Here is a 9,919-nt window from a genome sequence, read left to right as displayed (position 1 = left end):
CTCAACTCTGGGTGAGTAGGGTCAGAGAGAGAATGCACCAAGTGGGTGACTGGTGTCAGGATGATGAAGTGGGAAAGTGGGGCTATGAATTATCTGCATATTTTGGAAATTAGCCTATGTCTGCTATTATTCATACAGAGGCTCAGCATGTTAAATATGATACCTTGTTTTCAGCTTTTCACCTTGTTTTTTAATGAGGCAAAGGATTCTGCTTACTCTTCCTCCCTGCCTCCACTTTGGACTTGCCCTGTACTTCTCTAGTCTATAGACAAACCCCATACTCACCTCTTTTTATACAGATAGTCCCCAAATTATAACGTATTCAAGTTACAACAAACCGCACTTAATAACCATCATTTCTGGTTTTTTTACATCTTATCATTAGTAATATGTCCTACATATGATGTTGCAGTGTGTAATTTGCTGATGTTACCATTCTCATATATTCACTCGCAGATGTTCAACGTTATGATTTACTGTTCAAAATGCTGCAGTACAGCAGGCTGTGGCCTGGTCTGCAATGAAGTCGGTGTTGGTGTTGGTATGGGGAGTTGTAAAGGATAGAAAATTGGACAATGTTCAACTCTAACGACCTACAATTGAACTGCTTATGCACCTGACAGCTGTTATGACTCCAACTTTGTTGTTCCGACACCGATGCCGAATTCATTGTAATATCCTTCAGTTTATCTGGAACACTGCATCTTGCTGGAAGGAAATTACAGGAAAATGCACGCAAGGGATTTGGAAAAATTGCCGAGTTATGTGAACATGCTCCAAACATTTGATCAGGATAATATGACGGAAGAGATCGGTGGAAAAATCATCCATATGGCAAAAACACTGAATTTAGACCTTGATATTGCCAGTGTGGAGCATCTCATAGATCACGAAGAAGGGAAATGGAGCTATCAGGACTTAATGAATTTTGAAGAGGAAAGAAATGCTGAAGAAGAAAGAAAGAATGAGGCAGAGGAAGAAGTTGTCCAAAAATTTTACAGTGAAAGGATTAGCTGAAGTTTTTTCTAAACTAAATCAGGGGCTTCATTTGCTTGAAAACATGGACCCAAATGCTGATTTCTTTGCTAAAATCAATAGGCAGAATCGGGAAGCAGTGAGATGTTACTGCGAAATATAAGAAGGAAAAAAGAAAAGGACCATACAGACAATTCTCACTAATTTTCTAACTGCAAACATTATCTCCATTCCCCGGGATAATCCAGATGGTCCAGAACCTTCCGCAAATGGAATTATTACTGCAGCTGACAAAATGCCAATGTTTTCCAGCTCTTCTTCATCGTCGGAGTAAATTTTTATAATTTGTATATTTTTTATGTATGTATGTATTAAAATACATCTGTAAGTTTATATGTAATATTTACAACTCCCAAAGACAAATAAAGATCAGCTTTATAAAGATACTGATAATACAAGCCAATAATAATGAAAACTTAAAAAAAAAAAAAGATATTCGACTTATGTCAGAACTGACTTACAACAAGAGTTGTTGGAATGTGACTGTCTGAGTTATTAAGCCAATAGATTCGAGTTAATAGTCTATGGTTAGCCATAGGCATGTTTGTCTCCCTGGAGGAAGAAGCATACCTGAGAAGTCTTGACCCCTTCATCACAGGTCACCTCCCCAATTCTTGCCATCATCCGACTGTCCTCCGAGGACCAATGTGCTGGACAGCTCTGCCCCATACGCCTGGCCTAGTGAATGCCAATGCAGTTTTCAGACTCAGTTCTCAAATGTCACTTCGTAACAATGCGTGGCACAGTGCCTGGCAAAACAGGTGAAATTCAATATTTATTAAATGAATGCGTAAGTCCAATCATATCTCTATCCAGCTACCTTGTCATTCTAAAAATCTTAACACTATCTGCAAGGACAGCACCAGCGCTTTGTCAGAGAAGGGCTTCAGCCACCTGGTGGCAGCAGAGCCCCAGCAACAGCTGAAACAGTGCTTTCAATTAAAATTACTCCAGCATCTCTCCAGCTGTGAGTCTTGCAACTGGATTTTGATTTTGCTGCGCTGGAGCATGTTTTGCTATTGTGTTTTGTTTTACTCTCATGCCTGGCATTCCAAATACACCAAAATAGCATGTAGTAATGTTAAAAATGATTCATTAATAATAGCCTTTGTTCTCCAAGTGAGATTTTCTTCAGTGCAGAATGTCTAGATGTAGACTGTTGCATTTTCTCCTGTTAAAGCTGGTTCATATGCAGCTACATTGCAGACAGTCCTGGGATGAAATCAGTTTGTAAAATGAGAACTGGGAGCACAGAAAGGAGGCAGGCTGACCCTTGGGAGTGCTGTCTTTTGATATGTTTCTGCCCCAGTTAAAGGAGGCAAAATGAGTTTTTTTATTCTTTGTGTAAGACTCTGAATCGGCTCCATGGACTGTTTTTGTTTTGTTTTAATAAATGGATGGCAAAGGAGTCCTGGAATGGGGATAGGATAGCTGGGAAGGATTGCAAGCATGTGAGCCTTGGAACATTTTAGTTCTGTCCAGGAAAAGCCTCTCTCTTTTTGGCTATACCTGACTCTGTACAGCCCCTTAAAAGTCTGAGAGTGTAGCTGGTGACTTACAGAGAAGTCAGAACATGATTTACTGCTCCGTGGATCCATTCACTGAGGAGGGTCCTGGGATGCTTAGGGAGTCCTCAGCACAAATTTATTCTGAGTTTGCTTAACTTTTGAAGAACGAAATATGTCCCTGCTAAATATGAAGGTTCTTTAGGACAGAGACCGTGTATTTTTGTGTTTGTGTCCCAGAGACTTTGCGCAGTACCTGGCAGAATGTGTACTCTGTATTTGTTGAATAAAAGGTGGGACTTTCTGGCTAATGCTGCCAAGCCAAATAGAAAGTGACTTTGGGTAAAGGAGAACTTAATCTCTTTGGATCTCATTTTCTTTATTTCTCAAGTAATAGCCTTTTATATTTGAGTTGTACTTTAGTCTAAAATCTTATGCTGTTGTTGGGTCCCGATGAATTGATTCTGACTCATAGCAACCCCATGTGACAGAGTAGAACTGCCCCATAGGGTTTTCTTGGCTGTAATCTTTATGGGAGCAGATCACCAGGTCTTTCTCCCACAGACCTGTGGGGTGGGTTCTAACTGCCAACTTTTCAGTTAGCAGCCAAGAGCTTAATCACTGCGCCACCAGGGCTCCTTAAAACCTTATTGAGCCGTGTGTGTGTGTGTGTGTGTGTGTGTGTACTCACAAGCATGCTGGGAGGGTTTAGAGACCTAGTTTCATAGATAAGAAAACTGAAGCTCAGGCTAAAAGGTATAGACATGACACCCAGCCACATTCTGATGAGTTAAGAAAAGTAGACAGGTCTTCTGATTCTAAATACATTATCCTTTTCACTATACCTCTCGGGATTATAAGAGAGAACTGCACTAGTCACTCTCTTGAAACCCTTCTAGCTTCAGCACTCACTGCACTTTAGAATTAGTATGGAGCATTTAAAAAATAGCCAGTTCAAGACTGTGGGATTGGCAGAGGGATAAGCACAAAGATCACTGGAATAGAATAGAGAACCTAGAAATGAACCCATACAAATATGCTCACCTTATTTTTGACAAAATGCAAAAGCAATTCAGTGCAATTTGACATCTATAGGTAAAAAGTAAACTTTGACCTAAACCTCACACCTTATACAACGATTAACTCAAGATGGACTATGGACTTAAATGTAACACGTACATCTAGAAAAATTTTAGAAAAAAAACAGGAGAAAATCTTAGTGACCTAGGACTAGGCAAAATGTTCTTAGACTTGACACGAAAAGCACAGTCCATAAAAGAAAAAAAAAAGATAAATTTGACATCATCGAAATTTAAAATGTTTGCTTTGAGAAAGAGCCTGTTAAAAGAACAAAAGACAAGCTATGTACTGAGAGAAAATATCTGCAAGCCATGTATCTGACAAAGGACTAGTATCTAAAATATATAAAGAACTCTCAAAACTCAAAAGTAAAAAAAAAAAAAACTCCAACCAGAAAATGGACAAAAGACTTGGACAGACATTTCACTAAAGAGGACAGGCAGATGACAAATAAGCCCAGATGTTCAACATCATTAGCCATTAGGAAAATGCAAATTAAAACCACCATGAGGTATCACTACATACAGAATGAGTGAAATAAAAATAGTTACAGTAACAAATGCTAGTAAGGATGAGGAAAAACTCCATCTCTCATAAGTTACTGGTGGGAATATAAAATAGCACAGCTACTCTGGTAAACAGTTTGGCAGTTTCTTATAAAACTAAACCTGCAAACCCTATATGACCCAGCAATTGCAGTCTTAAACACTTATCCAAGAGAAATGAAAATTTATGTCACCTAAGAACCTGTATATGAATGGTTATAGCACCTTCAATCATAATAGCCAAAAACTGGAAACAACTCAGCTGTCCTTCAGTAGGTAAATGTTTAAACAAACTGCGGTGCATCCATACCATGGAATAAAAACATACTCAGCAATAAAAAGGAACAAACTATTGATACACACAACCACTTGGATGAGTATCCAGGAAATCACGCTGAGTGAAACAGCCAATCGCAAAAGATTATGTATTGTATGTTTCTATTTAGGTAACATTCTTGAAATGACAGAATTATAGATCTAAAGAAGAAATTAGTGGTTACCTGGGAGTCAGGGACTGGGGGCTGACATGAGAGGGAGGTGGGTGTGACTATAAATGGACACCACAAGGGATCTTGTGGTGATGGAAATATTCTGTATCTTGACTGTACCGATGTCAATATCCTGGTTGTGACGTTGTACTATAGTTTTGCAAGATGTTACCATTGGGGAAAAATGGATAAAGGATACATGGAATCTCTTTGTATCATTTCTTACAAATGCCAATGATACTACAATTATCTCAAAATAAAAGTTTAATTTTAAAAATAACCAGGCCTATAGAGACGAAAGCTTATTAGTGGTTACCAGGGTGAAAGGGAGGGGGAGAGGGAGTCATTGCTTAGGAGGCACTGAGTTTCTGTTAATGGTGGTGGAATAATTTGGAAAAGGATAGTGGTAATGGTTGTACAACATGATGAATGTAATTAGTGTCACTGAATTATACATGTAATAACTGTTGAATTGGCAGTTGTTTTGCTATATACATATATTTCTCAAACTAAAAGAACTGAAGAAAAAATTGAAGCCTCAAGTTGTAATACAGGGAAAATATTTGAACAATACAGGAAGCATCAAAAGAAGATGGAAGGAATACACAGAGTCACTTTACCAAAAAGGATTGGTCGACGTTCAACCGTTTCAGGAGGTAGCATATGATCAAGAACCGATGGTACTAAGGAAGAAGTCCAAGCTGCACTGAAGAGAATGGAGAAAAACAAGACTGCAGGAATTGATGGAATACCAGTTGAGATGTTTGAACAAACAGATGCAGCACTGGAGATGCTCACTTGTCCATGTCAAGACATTTGGAAGACATCTTCCTGGCCAACCAACTGAAAGAGATCGACATTTGTGCCCATTCCAAAGAGAGGTGATCCAACAGAATGTGGAAATTATCGAACAATATCATTAACATCACACGCAAGTAAAATTTTGCTGAAGATCATTCAAAAGCTGTTGCAGCAGTATATCGACAGGGAACTGCCAGAAGTTCAAGCCAGATTCAGAAGAGGTCGTGGAATGAGGGATGTCATTGCTGATGTCAGATGGATCTTGACTTAAAGTAGAGAATACCAGACAGATGTTTACCTGTGTTTTATTGACCATACAAAGGCATTCGACTGTGTGGATCATAACAAATTATAGATAACATTGTGAAGAATGGGAATTCCAAAACACGTAACTGTGCTCATGAGGAACCTGTTCATAGACTAAGAGGCAGTCCTTCAGAAAGAACAATGGGATACTTTGAGGTTTAAAATCAGGAAAGGTGTGCATCAGGGTTGTATCCTTTCACCATACTTATTCAACCTGTATGCTGAGAAAATAATCCAAGAAGCTGGACTATATGAAGAAGAATACGGCATCAGGATTGGAGGAAGACTCTTTAACCTGCAATATGCAGATAACACAACCTTGCTTGCTGAGAGTGAAGAGGACTTGAAGCACTTACTGATGAAGATCAAAGACTACAGCCTTCAGTATGGATTGCACCTCAGCACAGAAAAAACAAAAATCCTCACGACTGGACCAATAAGCAACATCATGATGAACGGAGAAAATATTGAAGTTGTCAAGGATTTTATTTTACTTGGATCCACAGTCAATGCCCATGGAAGCAGTATTCAAGAAATCAAAGGACATATTGCATTAGGCAATATTGCCAATCTGCTGCAAAAGACCTCTTTAAAGTATTGAAAAGCAAAGAGGACTAAGGTACACCTGATCCAAGCCATGATATTTTCAGTTGCTTCATATGCATGCAAAAGCTGAACAGTGAGTAAGGAAGGCCAAAGAAGAGTTGACACCTTTGAATTATGGTGTTGCTGAAGAATATACCATAGACTGCCAGAAGAATGAACAAATCTGTCTTGGAAGAAGTACAGCCAGAATGCTCCTCAGAAGTGAGGATGACGAGACTTTGTCTCAAGTACTTTGGACATGTTATTAGCAGGGACCAGTCCCTGGAGAAGGACATCCTGCTTGGTAAAGTAGAAGGTCAGTGAAAAAGGGGAAGACCCTCAAAGAGATGGATTGACACAGTGGCTGCAACAGTGGGCTCAAGCATAACAACGATTGTGAGGAAGGCGTAGGACCAAGCAGTGTTTTGTTCTGTTGTACATAGGGTAACTATGAGTGGGAACAAACTCAACGGCACCTAACAACAACAACAAATATATATATATATATATATATATATGTAAACATATGCATATGTTTTTGTTTTTTTTTTACCACAATAAAAAATTAGAAAAATAAATAACCAGGCCTGAGCCCCATCCCAGACCAATTGAATCAGGATCTTTTGGAGTGGAGCCTGGGCATTGGACTTTTTTAAAGCAATTAAAGAATATAAAAGGTTTTAGACAATTGATTCTAACGCAGCTAGAGCTGAGAACCATTGGAGTAAAGGGAGGCAAGTGCTACAGGTAACTCTAGTAAGCAGAATTTGAATGAGGGTGGAACACTTGCTTGCCATTTTCAATGTCAGTGAGCTATGCTCAGAGACAAAGAATATTTAATTGTTGACGTTGAAATTGAAGAATACCACTGGTAGTCTCCCTGGTGTTCAGTTCAGCCAGTAGAAGGTTCAGTAGTGGCCACACCAAGGCAGACTTGAATTTCAAGTCTTTATTTCCCTTCGGAGTCTCTGGGTGGTGCAAATGGTTAATGCACTTGGCTGCTAATTGAAAGGTTGGAGGTTTGAGTCCACCCAGAGGTGCCCTGGAAGAAAGGCTTGGTGATCTACTTCCAAAAAATCAGCCATTGAGAACCCTGTGGAGCACAGTTGTACTCATATACATGGGGTCACCATGAGTCGGAGTCGACAGCAACTTTTTTTTTTAATTTCCATTTAATCTTACACTGAGTCAGAGGTTGGATAATAATAGGAGTCAGCATCTTGTTGATGCCTTTAAGGAGATATTTTTTTTATAATCTGTTCATCAGTTTTAGTTGTTTTCATTGAGATGATTGGTCTGCATTACCTAATCTGCCATTACTAGAAAGCACGTCTTACGTTTTATTTTTGGCTTTTTTTTTTTTTTTTCTTGTTAAGCCTACACAGAACCACTGGTCTGTTACAAAAGAGAATCACTGAATGTTGGAAGTAGAAAGGACCTCAAAGTTTATAGTGCCAATCTTCCATTGTACAAATGGGGAAACTGAGGCCCAGAGGGCCCAAATGTCTTATCAAGTTCACTAGGGTTGTTAGAGGAGAGCTAGGACCAATGATTTTCCTTTGTCTGTAGTTGCTCCAACTTGTAATGACCTTATGTATAACAGAACAAAATGCTGCCCAGTTCTATGTCATCTTCATGATCATTGGTGTGTTTCAGACCACTGTTGCAGCTATTGTGTCAATCCATCTCATGGAGGGTTTCCCATGTTTTCGTTGGCCCTCTGCTCTACCAAACATGATGTCCTTTTCTACTAATTGGTCTTTCCTGATGACGTGTCCAGGTAAGCGAACCGAATTCTCACCATCCTCCCTTCTGAGAAGATTCTGGTTGTATTTCTTGTAAGACTGATGTGTTTATTCTTTGAACAGTCCACAGTATACTCAATATTCCTCACCAACACTACTAATAATAATTATGATTTATTACCTGCTGTAACATGGTGGGAGTAGTAATAACATCAGAACCTAACTCCAGGGGTTATAATGAGGCAGAGGTCAGACATACCTCTACTCTCCAACCTTTTTACCAATTCTGACACCAGCTGTCCTTCCCATGGCACTCTCAACTTCTCTTCTGGGTTTGATAATCCATTGCAATGGCCACACAGAACTCATAGACCATATTTACAGTTAAGTGGTTTATTAAGGTAGAAACAGGTACAACTCGGGATCAGAATCAACAGGGTACAACTCGGGATCAGGAAGTATGTAGGCAAAGTCTCCCTTTTTCAGTGCAGCACAGCTGTCTCAGCTCTTTTCAGCCATACAGGGCTTCTCTTGGCCCCCTGTCTTTGGCCTCCTCCTGCCAGCAGTTCTGCCACAGGGCCCCTTTTGGGCCATATTCAGTGTTACAGCCCTTGACCCATGTTACAGCTCTTTTAGGATGTTCCTTGCCTCCTCTCTCTCTGCTTCTTCTCTCTTCTCTCTTGCTTTCTCTCTTTTCTGCTTCTTCCTGCTTCCTGTTTTCCTGCTTCTTTCTGTCTGAAAAACTTCTGTGGGGTTGGCTGCTTATATACACAACTCCTGGTCAGTTTCAAGGCATGGCCCTCTCAGCAGGGCCATGAACTGACCCATCACCTCTCGGTAGGCCAGACACTTCATTTGCACAGTAGGCTACAGACACTCTATTTGTATAGTCTATTGACCAATCGAGGGCAGGCAGCAGCCCAGGACCAGACAAAAAGTATCAAAACTAAGTTGTTTACAACTTACCCAGGAAACGTCAATCAACCTGGACAAAAGCAGGGCAAAGGTAACTCCTCAGGGTTTAGGGGGAATATCTCTCAAGCTGTTTTTCCAAAGAACCAAGGCAAAAAGCCACTAAAGGAACTCATTTCACCATACCTGCCTACTAAGTGCCAGTTACTGTGTCAAGTAACCTCAAATGCGCTGTCTTATTTATTCTTCACATTAATCCTAGGATGTAGGTTAAGATTATTTCCATCTTATAAATGAGGAAGCTGAAGCTTGAAGAGTTTAAGAAACATGTTTAAGGTCACACAGCTAGTAAGTTGCAGAGCTGGTGAGCCTGGGTGATCTGATTATGTCACAGGAATGAAACTTTCAAAGACTTATGAAAGTTTGTCAAAAGGAATAAGCCAACCTAAAGGGGTTTCTGCTAGCCAAACATGGAACAATATGAGCTTTAAAAAAATACTTAAGGTAATTGGTTGAAATACTTAGTGTCCATAATGATATTATGGTATTGTAATTCCATAATGATACTTAAATAAGAATAAAACAACAAACAAACTCATTTGTTGTCACTGGTAGTAGCTATAACATTAACTTTGAAAATTGTTAATTACTTTCTTTGAAAATTGCTAATTAAAGGAAAATAATTAAGCATTTATCCTACTTTTTTCATTAGGAACTGTTGTCAGGATAATCAAACAAACCTTGTTGCTGAAAGAGAGACTTATTTATAGAAGAATGCCAGACAATAAATGTAGAAGAAATAATAGAATTAGAAAATCAATTTACAACTCTTTAATGAAACAGCTGATTCAGGCAAGGGTCAACAAAAGATGTTAAAACCATTAGGTGGAAGATTGATGGGGAACTGGTTTTTACAT

This window comes from Trichechus manatus, unplaced genomic scaffold (genome assembly GCF_000243295.1).
Source record: "Trichechus manatus latirostris isolate Lorelei unplaced genomic scaffold, TriManLat1.0 scaffold00030, whole genome shotgun sequence".
Classification (NCBI taxonomy): Eukaryota; Metazoa; Chordata; class Mammalia; order Sirenia; family Trichechidae; genus Trichechus; species Trichechus manatus.
This window is presented reverse-complemented; position numbering follows the sequence as displayed.